At 29.5% G+C, this 27,503-nt stretch overlaps 1 protein-coding gene and 1 long non-coding RNA gene across 3 annotated transcripts in view; both read left to right on the top strand.

The window, feature by feature from the left end:
• LOC149033480 (uncharacterized) overlaps positions 1-16,769 on the top strand; it is a 63,364-nt gene extending 46,595 nt beyond the window's left edge. For both annotated transcript variants that reach the window (XR_016178466.1, XR_016178465.1), the window contains exons 2-3: positions 11,743-11,918; positions 14,150-16,769. This is a non-coding gene — a long non-coding RNA (uncharacterized LOC149033480). The remainder of the gene's footprint in view (positions 1-11,742; positions 11,919-14,149) is intronic.
• Positions 16,770-22,087: 5,318 nt separating this feature from the next.
• The window catches only part of LOC107065489 (uncharacterized), a 74,518-nt gene continuing 69,102 nt past the window's right edge, over positions 22,088-27,503 (top strand). Inside the window, exon 1 of the mRNA XM_015319227.2 lies at positions 22,088-22,472. The gene's annotated coding sequence lies outside the window, so the exon portion shown is untranslated. The remainder of the gene's footprint in view (positions 22,473-27,503) is intronic.

Genomic DNA, 27,503 nt, shown 5'->3' with positions numbered 1-27,503 from the left:
AATGAGATCTATTCGCTTCATCTTGAATCTCGGTTAGGCTCTTTCTCGAGTTTCTTGCGGAACAATCGGCTTTTTTCATCCGATTCATGATTCTTATGAATCTGAACTCACAATATTACAAATATATACATATATATGTTTTATGTATGCATGTTTATATGTAAGTAAGTGTGTATGTATTTATAAATGTGTGTGTATGTATATTCATCTAGGTTTGAAATCATCGTAACCGCGAATTTCAATGTATATTTTATAAGGTAGTAATACCGATCAAGAGTTATCTGGTACAAAGTTCGTGTGTTTCGATTTTATATATCTATCTGCGAATAGTAAAAGAGAAATAAATAAATAGAGAGATAGGAAATATTAACTCCGTAGTTATTTATTTGCCTTACTAGATGAAAACTACAAAAGATGATCTCCAAACTGAGATTGCGTTAAAGTGGAACTTCCTTTGCTCGTTCATTCGTTCGTGACGATCCAATCGGCAAATCGGATATCTATTCTCATAATTCATTCGTAAATGGTTGATATACAACATACTACCGAATAAATGTATTTCAAATGTTACAACTATCTATTACTTACAACGAATCTATGTATATATATGTAATTTTTCACGATATTTATATATAGTTTATTTTTTTTCTAATAAATAATTTATTTTCGTGATATAAATGGTATATAAAGTTTGTATAATAATAATAAAAAAAAAGAATATATTGGTGAGTTGTTTCATATTCAAAATAGAAATCGTTGGAATAGATTAAAGATTAGAGAATAGATTTGAGAATAATGACAATGTAATGTTGAGGTCATGGGGCATCATTGTAACTACGATCGGTACAACGTTATTCAGCAAAATATCATCTTCTATGGTATTAAATTAAATGTGTATATTAACATTATTATTATTATTATTATTATTATTATTATTATTATTATTATTATTATTATTATTATTGTATTAACATTATTTGTGTTAACTAGAAATTGTAATATATAATAGGATAATAAATTTTTTTTGGTTCGCTTATGATATATTTCATATATCATATATTAATATTAATATTAATTAGAAACTGCAACATAATTCGATAAAATACACATTGCTTTATTTTTTTTAAATATTTATTATAAATATAATAAAACCAAATTTTTTTGTCTATCAGAATTAGATATTTTTATTCTACATTTTTTCTTTTTTTTTCATTGCTAATTAAAAATTGCAATGCAACAAGTAACTAAATACATTTTCTTTCACACATATTAACATTTAATATAAAAATTTAATATAATATTATATAATTATAATAATTATATATATAATAAATAGACTAAATATTTAATATATATATAAAAAAAATATAATAATTGATATTATAATAATATCCAAATATTTGTCCATATATCCGGTGGTTTCACGCCGTCTACGAGAAGAAACAGTGCGAGCCGACCTTTTGACGCAACTGCTTTAGCTCGAAGGCACAAAAATATTAATGCAGGCATTAGAAAGTTCCGTGCTCGTGCTTGTGCTCGTGCTCGTGCTCGTGCTCGTACGGTTTTAAACCACGCGAGATCCACGTCGTCTAACTCTTTCTCTTTCTCTCTCTAACTCTCTTAATTCTCTTTCTACCTTGCAATCCAACTACGTGCAACAAGTCCGCTGTTGCATTCGATCGATCGAATCGACCTGTCGTCATTTTCAAAACACTCGAGAGTCCTCTTTTCAGAAGCTGCTACCTTTCTACGCATTTCTCGTTTAAATGATCTTACCAATATATATATATATATATATATATATATATTGTATTTATCTATTTTCCAATATCTTTTAAGATTATTTCATAATGATAGGAAAATTAAATTACATCGATTTTTATAAATTTACTAGAAAAAAAGGTGTTAAAAAATTTCATATTTTATTTAATTTGTTGTAAATAGAGAATGTATAGCAATTTGGAAAAAAATTTATTACCGTAATTTATGTTAATATTATTACTGTAATAAATATTATTATAATTTATAAATAATAAAAATATTCAAATAAAAAATTTTTAATATAATTAATATATTTTCTATTTAATTTATAAAAAAATAAATTTTATTACAAATCAAAATAAAAGATTAATACAAATATTTAAATAATATAGAATCAACTACGAATAAATATATTTAAAATAATAATAATAATAATAACAATAATAATAATAATAATAATAATAATAATAAAATAAGACAACAAGTAATATTAACAATCGTGAAAATCAACGTTTCATGATTGATGTTTCTTTTTTAAAAAATTACGACAATTTATAAAAATGATTTTATCGAAACGATGTATAGTATGTTGGATACGCGTTAGAACGTAATCTATTTGCGAGGATAGAACCATCGGAATGATTTCCAGGAGTATCGATCAAGGGCCAAGGCGATGATTACTCCGTGAACGGAATGATACTATGATTTTCTCTCTCTCTCTCTCTCTCTCTCTCTCTTTCTCTTGGAACATAATTCCGTTAGGTTCTTCCGATATCAGAATTCTCGGAACATAGTCGATCCTGCCAGGTCAAATAATATTTTTTTTTTTTCAAAGTTGAATAAAACCTAAAGAAAATCGTTTCTCGTCTATCAAGTTGACATGGATCATCTGTACATACATATACATACACACACATATATACACATACATATATATATATAAAGATTTAGCGTAATAAGTAAGTAGATATATACATATATATATAAACGATCGGTAAATATTACTAAAGTTAATTTTAAACCTTTCGGCAATTACTGGGAGTAGAGGTACGTACGATCATCCAGCACATTTGAAAAATCACTATAATTATAATGAAAGGCCATAAGATCACGCGAGCCGTTTATTACACCGTTGTAGATAAGTTTATAATGAGAGTACATTAATCCCCGCTCTTGTTTCCACACACGAGGTGTATTTAACGTACATAGATTATGTGTACATAAAGTATCCTATGTATGTACACAAAGTTTATGTTATTCGCACGGAATATCATAGTTCTTTTGTTGAAAGACTATCAAGAGTATACCGACAAATAGGTATGCAAGTATTTTAAGTATTATACATAACACACACATCTGTCTTGAACGATAATATATTCATTCGTTCATATATGTTTATGAAACTGACCACATTTATTAATGCGTTTATTTTATTCATTATTTGTTTGAATGCAATCACATTTACATTTAAATTCGTAAAATAGTATTTATAACCGTTATACGTTTTAATAATGAATTCAACGAATAGAAAAGATCGATAGATCTATTTGTGAAAGACTGACTGAATTAAAAGCGTTTAATTATTTTTCTTAATTATTTTAACACCTGCCTCGTATAATGTGAAAGTATCTATTAAAAACTATTTTTCTTCATATTTCTTTCAACCATATAAAATAAGAGATAAAAGAAATTTGAAATAATAATCTTGACCTTTCTCTAAATCGAAATTAGATCCTAGGTTTCTTTAACCCGTTGATGTTTCGTGATTAATTACGAGCTATGATAAAGAGGATAACTAACATATATCTTTGAATAGTGTTAGAGAAATAGATAATAAGAAATGAAAATAAAAATGTAAAGAGAAAGAATAGATGAAATGTTGTGTATCATGATTGTAACTTGATACTATATTTAAAACAATGTAAATTAGATTTTAAAAAGTATTTAACGTAGACGCACAATAACAATGTTTACTTTCTATCTTTAAATCTAAAAGCACGAATGGGGAGAAAGAGAGAAGGAAATCTTTTAGAAAAATCAATAGAACGAAGCCTATACCCTGTAACTTGCTTAATTAATCGATTTTCAAACGTAATTGTGGTCTCTTATGAGAAACAGCAGTTACAATTTATATATTTGATCGCGTTGAAGATAAATACTAGCTTATCGATTACGATCTGATAACGTGTTACGCGTACCAAATTCCACGATTAGTATCAAACAATATACTAGTATAATAACATATCAAATTACGTATTATCGTAAATCTCTAGAGTGAATATTTTTGAATGAAACATTTAAAATAGTAAAATGATTTTATAATATTATACAGGATTACTTATTATTTTAATTTTTATTTAATTCTTTTTTTGTAACCCTGTCTTTTCGAGTTAACGACTAACTCACGATGATATAAATCGTGCCAAGAAAGCGAAACGATCATGTTCATCTCTATCCTAATAGTCGAGATTTTCATTTGAAAATAAAATATCTATGGTTAAAATCTGTTGAACGATTTATGTGTATGAATCACGATTTATGGTTAAATAAATTTTTCTAATATATTAAAAGTAATGTAAGAAAATTTATATGCAATTTTTCGTTAACATAAATCTAGAAAAGAATAAAGAAATATTTATTGTACAAAAAATACAAAATTTAAATCGAGTTGTTTATTAAAAGTTAACGCAAGTTGGAATAACATTTTCGAGATATAATTTTTTTTTTTTTTTGTTATTATTCAAGAATATATTATTTGAAAAGATTTACAATCTATGATTAAAGTACAGAGTTCTAGTAATTTGCGCAGACGATCGTGAAGTTATATAATTGAGTAATTTATTTGTAAAAAGATTGAAATAGTTAGAATCTAACAACGTATCGCTAGTTGTTATCGACTTGTCACTCAGAATTCAACCATATTAATCTTCGTACTCAAACGGATATGGAAAATCACGATCATGATCACTAGGCTTTTAAAGTTGAAAATAATACAAACTCACTGAGAATACGTATATGTTATAATGTGTATGTATTTGTATGTTTCCACCACGTGTGTGCCGCACGTAAGATTTCCAATCGTTTAAATGCGAGTTCATCTTGCTAGTCGATCTTTAGGGAATTGCTACGTTTTTCAGATAATTTATGCAAGTGCATTATCATATCGAATCCTAACGAGTATACTATGCGGAGCTAATTGGTTGTGAATTCGCTGGTTTAATTAACTTCCGCGACGATGGTTTACGTAAGATTTTCAAAGAAAAATTGATCATATTGTTTGTTACGATCAATACTATATTTTATCTTATAAGTAAAATCGTATAATAAAATATAATCAAAATAAAAAAAAATATGCAACTCATGTTATTGAAAAAGAATGTTTTTAAAAAATTAATTCAAACCTATATTTACAGATTCAAATGTTTGACTAATAAAATTTCGTTTATCTCGAGATATTATATGTTTTTTCTAAATATTATTAGATATAATAGTATATACTTATATATATTCTATATATTATTATGAATTCTTTTACGAAAACAAACTTTTAAAATCATTGTGTTCTATATACAAGTTGATAGAATAATTCAATATTTTTTGTTGTTTTATTTATTATTATTTTTTCAAAATTCTTCTCGCAAGCATATTTGTTACCTCGAGCCGAGCATGACCGCATGACGGCGATCCACATTAAGTGTAAGGCAGGATAAATATATTAACCTGGACGTATCTTGCACGGCATTGCATTCAAAGATATCGCTATCTGTTCAGAGGCACCTTCTACGGATGAATATATTTACCCGAGCGTATAGAATGGGCTTCTCTTTCTCTTTCATTCTTTATTTATTTATTTAATTTTATTTTTATTTTTATTTTTATTTTTATTCTTCTTTCTTATTATAGCGTGCTCGTCTTCTTAAAATAGTCCTTATAATATTTTCCCTTTACTAACAGATTCAATTTAACACACCCAATGAATATTCATGACCACTGTTAACCACGATCTTCTCGATTATATCGGTTTTAAGTATTTTACTCTAGAAAATTTTGACGTCTCTTTACTCACGCCGTAGACAAAGGTCGAAACGTTAATTGCCAATTAAATACTCGATTCTACAGTTTCCACGTTGATTACGTAATACTACTATTCTCCAACTACTTACATACGTTTAATTCATTGATTTTTTTTGTTTCTTTTTTATTAGGTAAAAATAAATTATCGATTTATTGCGATGGGAATTATATTTTGTTTTTCTATTTATTATAATTTATTATATTGCTTTTGTATTATTTTTTTTATTTTTAGAATATCATAATTTCGTATATTGTACAAATTACAAGTATCATATTATTTGAATGATTTGAAATTAATTATAATTAATTAATTATACAACTTGTTTTGTATTTTTTTTTTAAACGCAATCAATGTGTCATTTACTTTTATCCGATTAAAAAAAAAAAAAAAAAAGAAAAATAATGTTTCTACAAATTGTTAGACAAATCGATTATATACATCGTATAAAATATTGTACATTATCCATCGTAATTTTTAATTTTTTTTTCCTTCTTTCCTATCTCTCTATATAATTTCATCTCACGAGTTTAACAGCTCATAATAGTAACCTTCGAGGATGGTTTTTAGATAAATCGATTTAATTCTCTCAATGATAGGAGCCGTCGATTGGATACTATAGATAACGATCAATGATTGTATCTATATGTATTCGATGAGATAAATGCTATTAGCTTATGTTAGATACTATCGTGTTATATTTTAACACCAACTTCTGAATCCTCAAAGCTAACATTCTCGATGTGTCTTTAAACGTCGGAGCCCTTTCTAACATAATCCAATTGATATGTTTCTTATTTCAAGATTTCAATACACTTGTTATACTTATCATTCTAATATGTATGTATGTATTTAAAGTGTAGGTTAATGTAATTCATAAGAAGTAGGATATTTCAATGGTTTAATATATCATCATCATCATCATCATCGTGTATCTCAATATTTATTTTATAGTGATTTATACGATATATATAGATATTTATTAATGCAGTATGAAAGACAGTTGCAAACGTACGTGAGATTTCCGTGTTGCATTCCATTTGCTCGGTTATCATTGCATTTTCTTATCTAATTATTTCTCTATTTTTGTCTTGTATGTGTTTTTTTTAATAATTACATTAATAATTATATAGTATATGGATAATGTAAGAAATAGATGAAATATGTTAGATGATTACAAATCAGGTCACGGATAGATATTAGAAACTGATAGAAAAGTTCAAAAAGTTTGACACATCGATAAAGAATGTATATACATACGTTACTTTGTAAACGTAAGATTTCTGCATTTACCAATACGAAACATATTCGTATGCGTCTATCATTTGACGGAACAATGGTGTATTAACGCAATACCTTGTTACGTTGGTGGTATCCGTGATTGAAAGTATAAATCTATCTGTTTCGTGGATTTTTGTGTTTAATTTCAAACTTCAAAACACACGTTAAATGAAAACTAAAGATAAGAAAAAAAAAGAAAAATTATAATATAAATTTAGTTGATTACAGTACAGATAATAATAATTATTATCATTGTCAAAGATAATTTATTAAGAAATTTTCTTTATTTTTAATTTCAAACAACAAACAGAATGTCAAATGAAAAATAAAAATAATACAAAATTCATCTATTTAATCTAAACAAAAAAAATTGTAATATAAATTTAATTAATTACAGTACAGATAATAATAATTATTATCATTGTCAAAAATAATTTGTTAACAAATTTTCTTCACTTCTAAGATTCCCTCTCTAATTTCTAATTTCTAAAATTAATATTAAATACAATATAATAAAATAATAAAAAAATATATCAATTTATATATAAATAAAATAATATATATATATAAAATATAAAAGTGTGGATTTAATTAAAAGAAAGTTAAAGCATATCTGATAACAATAATTATTGTAATTATTATTGTAGATAATTTTTAATCTAGTGTTATATTAAAAGAATAAAACATATGATAGAAATATTTCGGTATAATTAAACATAAATTTTACTAGTTAACAATATAAAATTGAACAGTTTTAATTATTAATTACTTTCATATTACGAAATAACATGTTAACGAATTTGTAAGCATGAAATGAGTAATTCATTTGTGAAATATACTTTTCAACACTTTAAATATACCTAAAACTCGTATCGATTAGATGACTACGAGGGATACGAGTCGCAAATTAATCGTACACACGCGTTAACTTTCGATAGTCAAAGGTAAGATATGCCACGACGAAACACCTGTTTGCGTTCCTATGAATTCCACTTGGTAGAAACAAACATAGAAAAAGAAAGAGTAAGAGTAAGAGAGAAAGAAAGGAAAAAGATAAATAAACACAGATATCTACTACTACTACTATCTCGTAACGTGTTCGACCATAATCCTTTTTTTTTCTTTCTATTTTCTACTTTTTCTCTATTCTAATACAAGGAGCATGGTAGAAAATACTTATAGAAGAAAATATTTCACTAGTCTAAGGTTTGCAATCGTGACTTACACTTTATTATATCTTGTGCATACGTATACGTAAGTAATAAGATTTCTTTTTATTAAAACAAGATCTCTTACTATGTATGCATTTATGTATCGTTTTTAAACGCTTCAAAATAAACGACTTAGAACACGAACATCGGTATAAAAACATATCTTCTATCATATTAAATCGTAAATATATTAAATTTATTTTATTTGATAACCTAACAGTTTAAAAAGAGATTATTTTTCTTGTTTGTAATCAATAAAAAAAAATATATATATATATATATATATATATATATATATATATATATATATATGATATATTACACGTGACTTTTTAATTTTAACAAAAAAATATTCTATTTGATTAATAATTATATTGTTGCATCCCTATAGCACATCGTTACGGATCAAACTTCAAGTGGCTTAAATGAACAATTTTGTAGAGCGCAACCGTAAGAGAGAAAACTTTGTAGAGCGCACAATGTTATTTGCTGAATCATCTTTGATGCATAATTTTCATTCTAACAATTTTTACACACATTTCTTTTTTTTGGTCATACTCGTTAGTTATTATTCTCAACCATGATTAATGATATACATATATATGTATGTGAAAAATTGAAATATTCTGATTAATTCGTTTATTTCAAGGCCAGGTGTTCAGAGCTATAGATATTTATCATATGGATATTATAAAAAAAGACAAAACTAAAAAAAAGAATCATAGTTGTTGAACAAGACAGATTGAGATATAAATTAACATTTATAAAACTTACCACGACCGGTTTTAAATTCAGACAAAAAAAAGAAACAAAAAAAAGAAACTTGCAAAAATTGTGCATTCCATATGCATTTGACTTTTTTATTCGATTTAATTTACAATTATAATTATTGTGGAAAAGTTTTTCTGTTTTTTTTTTATCTTTTTAAAAAAACAAAAATTGAAATATAATTAATTAACATTTAAAACACCATTGAAACTTTTCATATTTGTTGAGTCCCAAAAAGAAGATTGGAAAATAGGAAAGAAAAAACAAATGGGAAAAAAAAAGTAGGGAATTGAAGGAAGCACCGTGATCGTGATTTTCTCAAGATAAATAGGCAAATTGTTACAAACCGTGAGCCACGAAACCGACCGGCATTTTAAACGACGTTGCTCGTGACGCGCCTTTAATTCGTTTCTCTTAAGAAGAGCAACTAGCGTGTTCGGTTCCCTATCAATTATGTAGTAGGTCGTTGTTGGGTACCGAACATTCATTATGGGAAAACTTTCGCAATGTGTGTATACGTGTGTATATGTATCTGTGTATGCGTTACTTCGATTTATGGACCTTCCAGAGTTTCATGGATCTGTAATACTCTTTTGCTTAGAATGGAATTATCACGACAGACGATCTAACGTGTCCTCATCTTCTTTTTCTTCCTCTTCTTCATCTTCTTATTCATCTTGTTGTTGTACAAATCGTAAAAGGAAAAAAAGAACAAAAAAATCATAGATATGCTTCTATAAAAGATTATACAGAATTAATACTTCTCTTATGATGATTATGAGAACAAACTTTTATTAGGAATATTATTTATTTAGTAAAGGATTTGATAAGATTGATTTATGGTTTTCTTTCATCTTCCTCCTTTCATTTTCACTATTTTGTCGTTGAATTTTTTTGCCATACATTTAACATAAGTTCTTTCAATATTCATTTTTTTTATCGTTTGTCTATTATATAGTATTATATTTTGTTCACCATTGAAATATAAATATTATATGAGTTTGTCATTTAATTTATTTTATTTGTCAAACTTTAAATAAAAAATTTAATCTTAGAAAGTTTTGTATTTTTTCTAATCATTGAGTTATAGAAATTATTTGAAATTTTTCAAATATACGATTTAATTATTTGAAAATAATTTTGTCGAATAATTTAATTGATCATTTATTTTGTCTATTTAAATTTTAAGAACAATGTTACTTTATGAATATTTAAATTCTTTTTGTTAATAGAAATCATTCGAAGCTTGTATTAATACAATTGAATTTATTGTATATCCATTCTCAACAAACAACTCGAACAATAATTCGTTTATATAAATTTCTAAAACACACAATGTTATAGGATATCACCCCTTCCTCCTGCCTCACCCTACCAGATGGAGAATTTTCTAAACATCGAAAGAAATCATTCGAAAGTTTCTAATGTTATACGAAAACGTATATACGATTGAATAGATATTCTAAATATTTTTATTCCTAATTTCAAGTTAGCAAGAGAGAAAGATAGAAAATAACCAGAGAAAGACTATTCAAGCAATAAGATAAGTATTTCCTGACAGTATAACGGCAACTATTAGTAACGTAGACCTTGTTCACGTCCAGTTGAGAATTTCTTGTGTATTTTCTGGCCAGTATACACGCCTATATCGAAAAGAAATCGATTACAACGGGGGCCACCGTTGATCTTCCGTACTCTTGGTTAGTGCAAAATCTACCCAACAGGTTGAGTTTACCCATTGACAGCTGCAAATACACATACACACAAATAAATACATATACATATATATGTATATAAATATAAATACATAAACTCAAAGAAGAGAACACGTTTCGAATCAACGAGATTTCTAGTCACGCACACGCCCTCGCAATTTTCCACCCACGCAAAACGCCCGACTCGTGTATTCGACCTAAGATCGAATAATTTCGCGTTAGAGGTTTATCCGGCCAATTAAGCGACGCAATTAAAGTTCTTTCCTTTTAATTGGATGCTCTTCCATCGAAGAACGAACACTAACCCCTTTTTGTTCCCTTTTCTTTTTTTTTTCATTCACTCTTCTACTAAAACTATTTATCTTTTCCAAATCATTTTCACTAACAATTTGAAACAAACAAACAATAATTCCAATAAACATTTCTCACATTTTTGTTTTGTTTATTTAAACACAAATCTCATGTATACCTTATCTTTACACGTTCATTAATTATATAACGACAACATTACAGGTAATTCATTAAACATCTGATAGTACATTAAACGATCGTTATTGATTTATGATTTTAAATTAAAAAAAGAATAAGAAGGGGTGAGGAGGGGAAGAAAAATGAATGTAAAATAAATAAATAAATAAATAGGAACGATAGTATAAAGGTAATAAATTTACGACCTTGTCTCATAAGTATAATTATTGAAGAAAAATCTTTAAACTCGTAAAGAGAATCGATTTAAATGCCTCCTCCACCTCCTCCTCCTTCTCCTCCTTCTTCTTGCGTTAGAGTAATCTTTTTCTTTCTCTTTTCTTTTTTAACGTACATAGGTACTTACGTACAGACACATAACTATGTATATTAACATGTAATAATAATACACGTACACGATATACCTAAGCGAGTTTTCATCCGCAATAAACCGACGCTCCTGTTGCAGGTAATCACCCAAGCATGGAGAAATAGCGTCGGCTGACACAAAGAAGGGGAGAGAAAAAACGGAGCGTTACGTGGAGGGATGAAAGGAGGAGAAGGAGGAGGAGATGAGGAGAATAGGATGCTGCGGCTTAGAACAGCAACGTGAAAGATAGAAAAAGATGAAGATGGCAAAAAAAGGTGAGAGAAAGAGTAATATATATATAAGTAGTAGGGATTATCTATAGATGAAAATTTGTTTAACCGAAGTTTTGTTTGAAATGAAGAAATTAAAGAATTTCTTAACGGTATTGGAACTTTAGTCGAGTCAAATGTATCTAAAGTCGGATGTTCCTAAGAGTTAAAACTGGTGGGGGTAACGCGTATGTAGGTCTCGCTCGATGATTGGTTGGTCGAGAGTTGGCGGGTAGGACAGACAGTATTGCTGTCTACCAAGGCTCCTGGACTCACCTGTTGCACCTGCTTCGACGTGGTCACACTTCGGTAGCTCCCGTCAGGATTTTCAGGAAGCTTTTTTTCTATTTTTTTTTTCTTTTTTTTTTTACGTATACCCCGGAAATACTTTATTTTAACTTTTTGTTTCTTTTGTTTTTCTTCGTAATAAAAATAAGAATGAGTGAAGTCGTTTGTTTGGTTGCTTAAATGTCTCGTTTTATCGATTTTTTAATTTTATTTGTTAACTTTTAATGAACAATGAGATACACGCTGATTTGTTTTTATATATTATGTAAATAATATCGTTGTTGTTGTTATAGTTGATACATTTAAATCGTTAACGATATTATTATAATCGACACATGGAGAAACTTTTCATCACATTATTTGCACTTTTAATTCAAGATGGTTTTTTGTCGACTTCATTGTATTCTCAATGAGGCTTCTTGACATAGTAATTACCTCCCGTTTCTCGTCCCACTTGACAACTTCACGTTATGATTATAAGCTCTAATTAATGTCTAGCTAGTTAATTTATCTAAAATCCTATGGCCGAAGTATAGTAACGACCTTTCGTGTTAACGAGATGAATGATAATTAATCTTGTTTAATAATTATTTTATTACCTACTTTCGTTTTGCGAATAATCGAGTTTATTGTCTTCGATATTTTCATTAACAACAATTTATTTAATTAAATTATACACTAATAATGCATATATACAAATATAATAGATGCGTGTGTAATACAAAAAGGTATATACATCAACACATACATATATTTACAAGGTATTTGTATTTATGCGATTTCGAAAAGAAAATTGTACAAACATTGTTTTACCTTCTTCTTCTTCTTCATTTGATTGAGAAAAAAAATATAAATCGGTAATGAAGCTCTCCCAATCGTGCGTAATTAAAGCGCACGGGGAGTAAAACTCTCTTGCTCCACATTTCTTGCTACTCTTAACGGTTTTCAAATGTATTCTTATTACATATGCGCGTCAATTAATTTTAATCTGCTTTTCTTATTTAAATAAAGAAATCGTGTTCATTCTTCTCAATCATTAAAAGCTATTATTTCAAATTCGAATATAATCGATATTTTTTTTTACCATCTTCCATACGTCAAAACTTAAGTGTTCTTTTTCTTTTCAATTTTTTTATTTTTATCTACTACTACTAGTAGTAGTAATAGTAGTAGTAGTAGTAGTAGTTAAATACTATACGTATGATTTATTCTTGTTATTAATTTCAAATTATTTTATTTTTATTATTTTCTTTATTTTTACGGAGATATCGATCATCCGGAGTCCGTGAGAAAAACTGGAGTAAAAAATTCGTGAGAATATATCTCTCTTTTAAATACTTATATCTCATATAGGTATGTTCGATCGTTAACGTGCCTTATGCGATAAAGATCTTAAGAAAGTATGCAAGAGAAAGAGAAAATATATATATATTTCGAACGTGTCCGGTAAATATATAATCCAAAAGGTGAAGATATTTAAATGGAATTAAATGAATCCTCCATATTCATAATTTTCGTTTCTTCTTCATAAATGTCGTTTTGATCGGAAATAAAGGTTTTCAAGAATACAATTATATCATAATTTCTTTAATAACAAATTTTATCAAACTATTATACCAAATTTTAGAGATAAGACATATCCAAAATACCCTCTACCCTTTCCTTCAATCAAAAAAAAAGAAAACAATTCTAATTTGTATCAAAAGCATTAACTCATAATTTATATAAATAAAATCATATGATAACCAATCATATCGTAACAAAAGTGTTAATTCATAATTGATATAAATAAAATCATATGATAAATCATATCGTAACAAAAAGCATTATATAATTCATAATTGATATAAATATAAAATCATATAATATTAAATAAAATATATAATAATAATTAAAATTTTACATAATTAAGTAAATTTCAATTACTATTTCCTATTTCTTATTTAAAGATGAACGGAAAATGTGCATAAAGAGTCATCGTGGAAGATAATATTAGTAAGTATAAAACCGGACTAATGACCATAAAGGGATCCCGAACGAACCGTTAACGCGATTAAGAATATCTACATCCTGTTCTGAAGACGATCTACACGCCCCTCGTTCGTTCAAAAGCAGAGCAGAAGAGAGGGATTCAAAGATGAGCACTGACTGAGAAGAGTAAGATGAAGCTGAGAACTCGAGGATGAGGATGAGGATGATGATGAAGAGGAGCATGAAAAACGGAGATGCAAGTCATTTCAAGAAATTGCGAACCCATCTTTCTCTTTTCTTTTTATATTTCTCTTTCTCTCTCTCTCTCTCTCTCTCTCTCTCTCTCTCTCTCTTATCATTCTCACTATTTATATATATAGATTTATCTTTTGCGCGGGAGTTTTTCAAAATCTTGAATATCTTTAAACCACCGATCCGTGTAGACTCGATCGATTATTATTAATCGATTGCACCTGCCTCTTCTTCTTCTTCTTCTTCTTCTTCTTCTCCTTCCTTACATTATCTCTCTCTCTTTTCTTTCTAAAGAGTAACGAAGTAATATAACGACACGTAAGAATCTTCGGAAGGCGTAAAAGAGACAAGGAATGTGCTAGAAAGAGAAGAACACTGATCGGGACACGCGCTAAACTGGTATTTAAAGCGGTTATCATTTATCTCGACCACGTGTAGAAACCACCGTTCCGCCAAAGGAGGAACGAGACGCAATAATAATCTTGTTTCATCGTGATCAAGATTCAAACCATAGGTAGGTTTATTTTTCTTTTTTCTACCCCTCACCCCCTGTTTTTTTCTACACTTCATTCTTCATTCTTTTACTTTTTTCTTACTCCTTCTTCTTATTTTCATTATTTTTTATCTTACCCTCTTTCATTAGGGTGAAACAAATGTTCGTGAGTTTACTGCGTTATCTCATCGTAGTGCAGTTTTGTTTTATTTTAAGTCAATAAAATTACTTTATATACAAATGATACTTAATATTAATTAACCTTGTGGCTACATTCGACGTATTAATACGTCATGCATTTATTTGGGCAAAGATGCACATAATGTTTTGATACGTCATTGAAACTAAAACGAGATTTAATTAGTTCGTTCTGATTTGTTTCAAAGTAATGCGTATTTTTTACAATATTATAATTAATTATTATAATATTTAATGATTCAAATAAATGTGTACTCAAAGGGTTAATAAACGTTAATAAATATTTTCAGTTATTTTATTTATTTTTTCATTGTAATCATCCTTTTGTTTTTTTTTGTTCACATTTTAAATAGTTATTTTAAGATGTTTCGCAGTCAGTGGTGTTAGAAATATGTTTTAAAGCAAGTTGTGTATTACGATGCACGTGCTATCTTGAGAACGTCGTGCATGTAAGTAAGTACCATAGTATATGTATATATATATATATATTATACTATATATATAGATATGAGAGAGAAAGAGTGAAAGAGGGAGAAAGAAAGAAAGAGAGAGAGAGAGAGATACTTAATTGCGGAATACCTGCCGCCGTTGCGGGCGCACGTGCAGACGTCGATAACGCGCATCCTTCCCGGTCCACAATCCTCTGACATCATCGATCAGAACGTCGCTTAGCTCCTTTTTGCAAGGTCTTCTTCATGTTTCATACTATCTATCTTTCTCTCTTTCTTTCTCTCTCTCTCTTGTTCTTTCTTTCTTTCTTTCTTCCTTTCTTTCTGATAAATGCAACTTCTTTTATCTCATTCTCTTCTAATGTCTTTTTTTTCATCTTCTTTCTATCTCACTCTAACCCTCGTTTCATCTAGTATTAAACTATAATCATTCTATCTTATTCTAACTCTCATTTCAATTTTTTTTTATTTTTTTTTTGGAATCATCTATTTTTATCTCATACGAATTTTCGTTTCATCTCGTTCCATTTATAATATATTTCATTTATTTTAATCATTTTTTATCAATTTATTTATTTATTGATTTTTTTTTTGTTACTTTTTTCTATATTTTCTTTTCTAACAACTATTTAGAATTTTTCTGAATGAAGTACATAGTTAGCCAACATTAGCGGCAAAAGATCGATCATCTTACACGTTCTTTCATCTTTCGATTCGCTTAGATCTTTTGTCGATGTCCTAATTCCTCTACCATTATTCTAAAGCCTGTAATTACTGTCGTACGTCATACGACTCTAAGCTCACACCTTAACCTGTCGAGAGAGAGAGAAAGAGAGAGAGAGAGAGAAGGAAAGAAAATGAGTCAGATAATACGTATTTTATCTACGTAAAGTACAAGAACGTTTTCTTTTCACAAAGTTGACTTTGCAAATGTGGGCCGATTTCATGAATTTGTCGTGGACGACTGATGAATGGCGTTTCGAATCGATAGATCAATCGATGGTGTTCTTCTTGGTACCTATGGTGCCTTTTCAATGATGGTTTTAAATTTTTATATATTTCATTTCTTTTTTCTTTTTCTTACTCTCGAAAGAAGACATAAACAAAATTTGTTGCAGATATAAATCTTTTGGATTCGTTTAAATATCGTTCGTGTACTGTATATAGGATGTTTCAATTTATTATAACATGTGAAATTATTTGTTCTTTTTTACGTGTATCGACGGTATGACGTTTTTTTTTATTAAAGTTATGTTGTAGATGATTAAATAACAAATTTAGTGATATAAATACTTAATTTTTTTTTGGAAGTAGGTTAACTCGAAAGAACTTTGATTTTGTGTGTGACCTAATTTTATATTAAAGATGAAATGTTAAATATATTATAATATTTATTTTAATATATAGTACATACATATATACACACAAAAATCTAATATTTCTAAATAATATAATAATATAAAATATTTATTTATACAAACAATATAATATTTATATTATTAAATTAATATTATCAGATTTTTTCTTGTATAAACATTTCAAATGCTATGGAAATTTATAAATAAAATACTTTCTATATATATTAAATATAATATATATATATCCATGTACCTACATTATTCGATGTAGAAAATTTAATAATCGTTCGAACGCTTGACGTTACACTTTCTAACTCGTACGAGATCGCGATCGATGATCTCACGATTTTGAGTTCGAGAAAAGAAGGAAAGAAATCGTACAGATCGATTAATCGATCGATCGATCGATCGATCGGTCGTTCATTCGTTCGTTTAGTTAATACTTCAGTTTCAAGTTAATTAAATAATATTAGCGCCTTTTAAACTCGCGTGTAATTCGTGAGTATAAACACGAGTTTGAACGTCGACACAATAGGCTTAATTACCTTTCGTATTAACGTATTAATGCATCCTCATCACTGTTAAATCAATCACGATCTTTTCCCTTTTGGCATTTCACATGTCCGATTCTTCTTACTGCTAATAAATCTCAATTGTCTATTATGCATCAAATATATCGACAGTTGGTTTTTTACCCTCCAGCGATTTGTATTAAATGTTTTTTATTTATTTATTTATTTTCTTGACTATATTTGGTATGTGTACGAAACGTAATTCATCGAAAAGAGCTTTCTCGTTTAATATTTTTTTTATAACACCTTATATAAATATATATATGAACCTATACCAAGGCATCATTATCCATCCAATATTAAATTTTATAATCTTCGTCGAAAAGAAAACGGGCGCCGGTTGGACGGTATTTAAATCATCATGAAAAATCGCCCACAAATATTTTGCTATTTTCGAATATAACTTCTGTTCCCCTCTGGTTCTTTCTCTATCTAATCGTATCGTAAAAAAAAAGAAACAAAAATCACCAGAAAAATTCAGAGAGATCGTCGAAATATTTCTCCAAAATACCAATGAAATTCGAGAATATCTACCTGAGTTCAGAAACACAGGCTCGTGCAAAAATACATAAATAAGTAAAAAAAAAAAAAAGAAAAAAATGAAAATATTTATTACATTTCGTTGGAGGGTAAAAATAAAATAAACAAACTCTTGTGGAGCTGGAGGGAAGGAAGGAAGGGAGGGTTTTCCCCATAATCGTTGCTTTCTCCAACTTATCGTACATCAACCGGGATTCAGGGTGGAGTTAGTATCTTTGATGGATCGTAAAAATAAAAAAGAAAGTCAAGTAACGCTTCGACAAATATGAAAAGACAAAGAAGAAATTGCTCCCCCTCCCCCTCCCCAAAAAAAGAAAAAAAAACAAAATTTCCTATTATCTATAATTAAAATCATTCGTCAATAATTCTTACAAATTTAATATAATAATTATATTCTAAAAAATTCGAATAACAATATAAAAAGATTGACATCATTCTTGTACCGTTTTAAATAAAAATTTGAAACGTGTTAAGTATCTTATATATATCTCTCTTTCTCTCTCTCTCTTTCTCAAGTTGAAGAATTCTCTTTTTCGGAGGTTGCTACTCCCCGCGTCGTGCGGAGAATAGAAAGAGAATAAAAGACAAAGAGAAGAAGAAAAAGAATAATAAGAAAAGAAATGAAAGAAAAAGAAAGAATGAAAGAAGAAGGAAAGAGAGAGGGCAAGAACCCTGCCTATACACTCGTGCAAGTCTCCGAGGAACTGCTATGCTCGCACGAGTGCGCTGTCGGCGCACGTTCCTTGCCAGCAGTAGGTCGAGCTAGGCCCGAAATGCTTATGGTCTATACGTCCTTGAGAGATCCTGCGTCCCGTGCAACCGTAGTCTCTCAGAAATAAGTAAGCAAGTAAGTAATAACGCACACAAACAACACAACGTTCTATGTTTCTCTATGAGAAGGAAATATATGTAAGTATAAATAAATATATACATATACTTTGATAAGAGATATTATAATAGTTGTTACTCACATAAAAAATACTGTGACAAAATTAAAAAAGAAAAGAAAAAAAATATGTATAAAATAAAAATCATCATCAGGTTATTTTTTGAAAGATTTTCTCATTTACATGCACATAATATTTTTTTAAATTGTTAATATACGTTTTATTATATTATATTTTTCTAAATTATGTAAAAGAAGAAAAGAAAATATTATATATAAATATTTAATATAATACGCGTAGTATGTTCATTGATAAACCAAAGCTTTACTCTATCTGATTTTTCGTCATCATCATCATTATCATCATCATCATCATCATCATCATCATCATCATCATCTTTGTAATCATCTTCGAAATAAGATACAACACACACATATTTATATATAAATGTATAGAATCCGGCTAGAGCGAGTTATAATCCTAACTTATTTCAATACATACCTAAAAAATATAATACATACGTAGAGAACGAACGTCTCGAGGTGGTGTGTAGTACGAGATAAGTTAGAGGAGTAGGAGTTAGAGTCCACGAGGAGGAAGTCTCGGGGAGGGAAGAGCAGCAGCAACAGAGCAGCAGCAGGAGGCAGGCAGCGTGTTGAGTGGAGGTGGTTGTGTTGCGCCGTGTAGTGGAGGAAGTTGAGAAGGGGGTTTGCGGGGAGGGATAAGCAAGTACCGCTATACCTGGAGTTGCCTCAGGCGAAATACATACCTACCTACCTAGTATATATCCTCCGTGACTTGTTCTCGTCTCTCTTTCTCTCTCTTTCTTTCTTTCCTTCTCTCTTTCTCTGTCTTTTACTCCCCCTCCCACCTCACTTTTAGCGTATATCTCATTCTTTCTTTCTTTCTTTCTCTCGTTCTCTTCATTCTCCTATATCTTTCTTTCTTTCTATCTCTTGAAGTCCACCGAGTATATACTATAGCCCCTTTCGGTTTGCCTGTTGCAGAGAGGTATATCGTCCAAGTCCACCATGATGTACGCCATAGCACTTGGCTTGGCCACTATAGGACTTTGTGGCGGCAACAGCAGCAGCACAACCAGCAGTGTCTTGCTTTGCCTTGCCTTGCTTCGTTTCGTTTCGTTTCGTTTTAAGTCGTCGTCGTCGTCGTCGTCGTTGTCGTGCTGCTGCTGTTGGTGCTGCTGTTGCTGCTGCTGCCGTTGATGTCGCTGTCCTCTTCCTCTTAATCCTCCTCCTTCTCTTTCTTTTCCTCTGTTATCTCTTTCTATTCCCTACCATTCGTTCTTTCTTTCTATCAACTCGTGTGGGCGTACGACAAAAATTGCAACCTATCCTAGAGAAGAATATTCTCCACATCGAATGAAATTTTTCTTTTTCTTTTTCCATTCGATCGGAAAGATTAATTTCTCATTTCTTTCGTTTTTTTTTCACCAATGAAAAGAACAAAGTAGTTGTAGTAGTAGTAGTATTCTGGTATTATTAACTATCTTTACACTGCGTCCTGCTTCTGCTACTACTTCGCCGGTGTTCTCCGTTTCTCCTCTTGCTGTACTCCCTCCCCCATCCTCCCTTCTACCAGCTTACCTACCTACCAACCTACCTTCCTCTCGACCTCCTCCCTCCCTACTCCTCCATCTCCTTCCCTCTCCTTCTTTCCCTGTAACTCCTTCCATCCCGAACATCCCCTCCGACCCTCCTTTTCTCTTCTCCACGCCTCTCCTCCTTCCTCCGCCTCCACCACGCTTACAGTCGTACGGTCGCCGGCGAGCAATACGGTTACGGCCGCGCCGATATCGTCCTCAACACGGACGACGTCGATAGCTATCCCACGAACAGCTGAGGATCTCTTTCTCTCAGCTGGAGCAACACGCGTGGAACCCTCTTACACGTTATTACACGAATTATTATTATTATTTTTTTTCCTTGTTTTTTTCTCTCATCTATATTATTTTTTTATTTTTTATTATTAATTTTATTATTATTTTATATTTATATAGATTATTATATATAAATATATATATGTATTATTTTTTTTGCTGCTTATTTTATCTTCCTATTCGGGAGTTTGATTTAATACGAGAAAGTATGAGAGAGAGATAGAGAGAGAGAGAGAGAGTATGAAGATTTGAATATCGTTGAAGTTAATTAGGGGAAAGAAAAACAGAGGAATATTAATCGGACAGACGAGCTGGGATCGATCTTGTCTCGTGAACTATTTTTTTGTATTCTTTTCCACACGTTCTCTGTCTCGTTGTTAGAGTTGTTTTTTTTCTATTTTTTTTTTTTCTGAAGACTAAGAAGGGGATATTTGTGATCGAAGAAGAAGGATTTTTATCATCGAAAGATAAAGAAGAATAACCTTGTTATTTTTTAATTCATCTATTAATAATTGTAATACGTTGTTGGATAACTTAAATTAAGGATTCGAATTTAATAAAAAAGATTTGAAAACTACTATAGTGATGTACTGTGATGAGAAAAGATACGATGTTTTAATGATAAATAAAGGTATCTAAGAAATAATAAGAAGAAGAAGGAAAAGAAGGAAAAGAAGAAGAAGAAGAAGAAGAATAACAAAAAAGAAAAAGATAGAGAGAAAGATAATCAATCCACAACGTAATTATCCTTCGTCCTCGGTCGTCATCGTTGAAGAATAAGAAGAAGAAGATAGAGAAAAAGAAGAAAAAGGCAACCAACAGTGAGAGTGCGACGTTTCGAAGATTCGGATAGGACGTATTCTCATCCGAGAAGGACGTTGTCAACTTCGTGAACATCTGGTACCGTGTTTTAGTGCACGCGCACGCGCTAACCATTTTCTCGCAACACCAGTTCCTACGAATATTTTCATTCAAATTAATATCGGTTAAAAAAATCATATATAATAATAATAATAATAATAATAATAATTTAATTAACAAATTCGTATATTGTGAATAAAAATATTGACAATTATTTGTGTGAAAAAAAAACAATTGGAGGACTTATCTATGCTGTTGTTCTTCATCGTAAAAATAATCAAGATACTTTCAAAGGGAATAAATCAAAGGAGAGGAGAAAGAGAAAGAGAAAGGGAGGGAAAGAGGAAAGAGAGAAACAGAGAGAGAGAGAAAGAAAGGAATTTTATTTAAAAAGTTCAATCAAAATCTTTTTATTTTTTTCTTTCTTTTATCTTTTTTTAATTTCTTCTCTATTTCTCTATCTCTTTCTTACTCCCTTTCATTCATACATATATTTTTACAAAAATAACTTGAATGAGAACTGTCATCGGTATGAAGAGAACTAACGCACGTGTGTTCGCCGTGATGTAGCCAATGTACAGTTGGATCCTCAACGAGGAAATATACATCTATTATCTTGAGTTTTAAGAAGAATTATCTTCATTGTTTTTATCATCGAATATTACATTTTATTCGTCGCCTAATATTTTCAACATTGGAAGGATTTTCTTTTTCTACGATATCTTCACACACCTTTTTATTCTTCTTCTTCATCTTCACGGACCGCCGTCGTCCATCTTCTTCCATTCGCAAAGGTTAGTCACTCGTTCCGGTATAATGTTCTTCTTTACCGAGGAACTTTTATATATATATATATACATAGGCGTAAGCAAGCAAGCAAGCACGGAATACACAGGAAAAAGCAGCCGACGCGTTTCGTGTGGGCAGACGTTCCTGGTATACACATGGAAAGAGAATAAACGAGAGAGAGAGAGAGAAAGAGAGAGATAGAATGATCGTGCAACGATGTGTCGTCTCGTATGGTTCTCCTACCGAGTCTTATCCTGTGTATACGTACGTGCGTGCCTGTTTGACTGCGTATATATATGTATATATATGTATGTGTATGTGCATGCGTGTAAATGTCTGCGTGTATGTAACTCTGCGCGAGAATAAACGCAGTGTAACGATCGACGGTGAACGAACACGCCACCGCCATCGTGTGTGTATATACATGTATCCATATTGCGAAAGTGGCCGTAAGTCGCATTATTTGCGAGTAGGGAAGCATGAAAAATTTCAGTGACGAGAGAACACCACAAACATTATTTCGTCCTCCCACGTTTTTTTTTTTCAATACTAATTATATCTTATCCATTACCAATCGAAACTTTGAAGTTTCTCTTATATATTTTCGTTCTTTATCTTTTTTTTAATATTTAAGATATATCGGTGGTGATTATCTTATTTTTTTGTTGGTTAAATCGATCCACGTAAATTTAGTGTTTACTTGCGATGATTACTTAAAATAGTAAAAATTGTTTTATTTATTGTGTGTTACAAAACGTGTATACAAATATGATTTAAATAATTATTATGTATCGCACATGTTAGGTAATCGTATTAATTTTAATAGAAAATGAATATTTTTGTTTTAGTATCATAATCGTAAAATTCGATTGCACTATCATGAAAAACAACATGGAATTACTTTATTTAAATAGGCGCCATAGTAAAAACAATAGTTACACGTTTTTCCAGTCTATTAGGTGAAGCAACGCTTTCAGAAGCTGCTACACGTGCAACCAACGTACTCGTAAGTGTACGTGCCAGTACGTTGTCCCATGGCCGATATCACGGACCAGTCATCGACTTCGTTTTGAATTCCACCTCACGTGGAATCATCCTTCAGGGCTGTAGCTTGTTAACGAAAGTACCCCATCCCCACCTCATCCCCTTCTTTAAAACTATTACGATTACGTCAAGACTGAAAGTTATTTTTGAAGTTTTTATGGTGTTTTTTTTCTTCTTTTTTTTTTATATATATTCAGATTGTTTTCTAAAGTAACTTATCAATCAATCCACCGTTCAAAGGATAAATTTTGTTTCGATCCATTGACAGTTACGAAACTTTCGTATTTGTGTAATGTAAAATACTACGAACTTATCTTTCATTACGCTAAGAAAAAAAACTGATAGAAAGAAAGTGAGTTGAATCCCCGAAGCATCATCGAAAATTACATCCTTGTTTCGTGCCAAAATGATTTCGACATTAGTTCCATGCGAATAGAAGCCCTCGTCCCCTCCCCTCTTCATCATGAAATTCTTCTCTTCTCAGTCAGATGCAAATAAATATTATTCGCTTATACACCAGAGAAGTCTGTGCACTTTGACATTTTCTTTTAAAACCATAGTGACACATTGTAGCAACAACTTAATATCCTCGAGCGAAGATTATGTTGTAAAATATATATTATTACGTTAATTCGATAAAAAATAACAAATTTAATCGCGTTAAACGTCTATGTTGCTTTCTTATTTTGATTCCATTATTGAAAATTATAAATTATCGTTGATATTTTTAAAACAAAAATCAAAAAAAGATCATAAAATTAACGAATGAAAAACGATTAAAAAATATTCCCGTTAAAAGGTTTCCTCTTAGACGAATAATAATAATAATAACAATAATAATAATAATAATAATAATAATAATAATAATAATAATAATAATAATAATAATAATAAATTAAGAATATTTTAATTTCTACAGTTAAAAAAAAAAATTAAAACTAAAATGCGTAACTGCAGGGAAAATGTATTAGAGTTTAAAATTTATATTTAGAGTTAAGATTTAAAATGAATGCTCTAAGGGAAACAATTTAGTGAGTTAGTTAACCATCATCTAGCGTCCATCGAGACCGTTTTCTCGTGCCTTAGAGGAATTTCAAATGGTTTTAAACGAGAGAGAGTGAGATAGAGACAATTATCTCGCAGATTGCCGTAGCACCATAAACCTTTTTCGATCTTACTAAGAGGTACAAAGATGTAACTACCTGCTTACGCACCTTCCACGCGTAATTGGGTTGCCCCCGAGCTAAAACAAAGAGAGGTGTATTAGGTGTACGTATGTATGTGTGTATGTATGTGTAAGCTTTTCACCGTAGACACATTAGAACCTAGGATAACTATATATATGTATATATGTATGTAGCTATGTATTTACTGGTTGGTTCTAATTTCGCGGCACTATTATTGGCCGCTGGCCGGATTGCGCGAGCCAGCCGCGAATTTTAAATTTTAAGAGAAGCGTTGATAGAAATACCTAAGCCGATTAAATCGACGACCGACTAATTTTCCTGGGAATCCTCCAACGTCAAATAACCTTTTATATTTTACCGTCGTCGTCGTAGTTGTCGTTGAATGTTCTCTTTCTTTTTTTTTCTGTTTCTTTTTTCCCTTTTTGCAATATCCTCTTTCTTGCAGATCCGTTTGATTTATTTTCTTAAATTTTTTAAATCTATAATTTATCTAATGTAGACATAATAATTTTATATATTTTTATAAATATATTGTACATTTTAATTTCTATATTATTTGATATATAATATAATTATCAAATTAATATATTATATATGTTAATATAATTAAATATATTAATTAAATATATTAATTTATATAAATTATTATATATTTTATTATTATTATTATTATTATTATTATTATTATTATTTATTATATTTTATATTTATTATTATTATTATTATATAATTTATAAAAATATTATTTATATTTATAAATTATATAATATAATATATAATATATTATATATTATTTAATATAATTTAATATTAATTATTTAATATTATATATTATATTTAATTAAATATTAATTTTTAATACAAAAAATTTACTTAACCCCATCAGGGATACATAAAACAATCTATCAATACACACATTAATTTTAAAATTATTAATAATTATTTTAAATCCTTTTTAAAATATATACTAGCTCAATTTACCTTTATTTCTTATTTATAAAAATAAATTAAACGTGTTCAATAGAACGTTTTTAAATGAATGAAATTTCTCCTATTGTATTAATTCTTATTGTAGTATCATTTAAATAGAGAACGAAAAGAGAAAAGAAAGAGAGAGAATAAGATCGTATACCGTTGGTAGTAAAAGAGTCAATACCGCAATAGTTTTTTCACATTAGTGTACAAGAGAACTATATCTACTTCTCTAACGGCTTTGGATTTTTCTTCGATTTCCAATCACGAACATGTGGAAATGGAAATGACCTGAGAAACTGGAGTAAGGCTTCGCGACTAATAAATTTCTAATTAACATTTAAATCGTGCGTTTACTTACGTGTCACGTGAATCGTGATTTAAATTGTTTTTTTTTTCTTTTCTAAGAAAATTTGCGAGAAAAAATAATTCAACATTTATAGACTAATTATAGAAAAATCTATTATATCAAATATCTTACATATATATATATATAATTTTTGCAAATACGTTTGGACGATCTGTATATCACCTGTTAGTTTCCAAAAATGGTTATAAAAATCGTTTATATATATATATATATATATATATATATATACAAACGTGTGTATCGTAAGCTCGTTAATTCAACGATTCAACGTGATAAACGTAAAACCTTTTTATTCTTTCTTCTTCTCCTACCTCTTTTCTTACATCGAATTGTTTATCGTAAAACCAATACAACCGGGTGCTGCTACCTTTACGGTCTCTCAATACAATGCTTTTCTCTTTCTCGCATATTACCTTTCGTAAGTGTTTCTTGGCGGGTGCTTCAAAAGAGACAATAAGTTATGCAAATGAGGATACGTCGTTCGATTCGCTCCCTAAGGGATTTACATCGTGCTCGTGTGTTCCTTTTTTTTCGATTATACTCTGTTCTATACTTCGATCTTTGACGAATAATCCATGGAATTCGAAAGTCTTAATGTAAAAAAAGAATTAAAGAAAGAAGAACAAAAAAATGAACAAGAAGAAAAAAAAGGGGGTCCGGAATAATAGAAAATTATTGATGGTAAGAAAGTAAGAGGGATAAAGAATGAATCATAGAAAGTAAAATATTAATGGAATAAGAAAGGTTGCTAAAAAAATTATGTATTAGATTATATTCTATTTTTTATAGAGAACAATATATATATTATAAATTAATATAATATATTATTATTTTAATATTTTAATTACATACCTGCTATATAAATTGTTACTTAGTAATAAAGTTTATGTTAAAAAATTGGATATCTTAATTAATTCAAAATATTTATTATAAATTAACATTTTATATACATATATGATATTTATTATACATCATATATATATATATATGAAATATTAATAATAAATTCATAAGATGGTGTTTGATTATAATATAATAATTGAGTTTATAGAAAAAATAAATTTCTCTAACACGATGTGAATTGCGTGCTGCTGCAAGTTTGCTCCGTTATCGTCTAAACAACAAATAATTGGTGAAAAATTCCTAGTGGGCACGAGCCGCGACTGTAGTGTGTAGCATTAATTAACTATAAAATCACAGCGATGGCGAACGCGTTGTCGATCGTACGTTGCCCTTTCCTGCTTTGCTCCGTGCGACACGTGCTTGGAATTAAAGTTGGTCATGTCCCGTGCTACTCGACATATGCACCTATCCTATATACACGAATAACATGTACATAGACAATTACGTATTAACCAGGGTGGGGCACATTTAAATTAGAACAAATTTTCTCTTAAAACCTCATCTTTAAAATCTATAATAAATATAATTAATATATTGATAATAGATATTTTTTTCTATTT

This window comes from Polistes dominula, unplaced genomic scaffold (genome assembly GCF_049000335.1).
Source record: "Polistes dominula isolate Pdom_NZ unplaced genomic scaffold, Pdom_raw_medaka contig_373, whole genome shotgun sequence".
In the NCBI taxonomy this organism is placed as follows: Eukaryota; Metazoa; Arthropoda; class Insecta; order Hymenoptera; family Vespidae; genus Polistes; species Polistes dominula.
The sequence above is the reverse complement of the archived record's forward strand: the minus strand, read 5'-3'. Positions and strand labels throughout refer to the sequence as shown.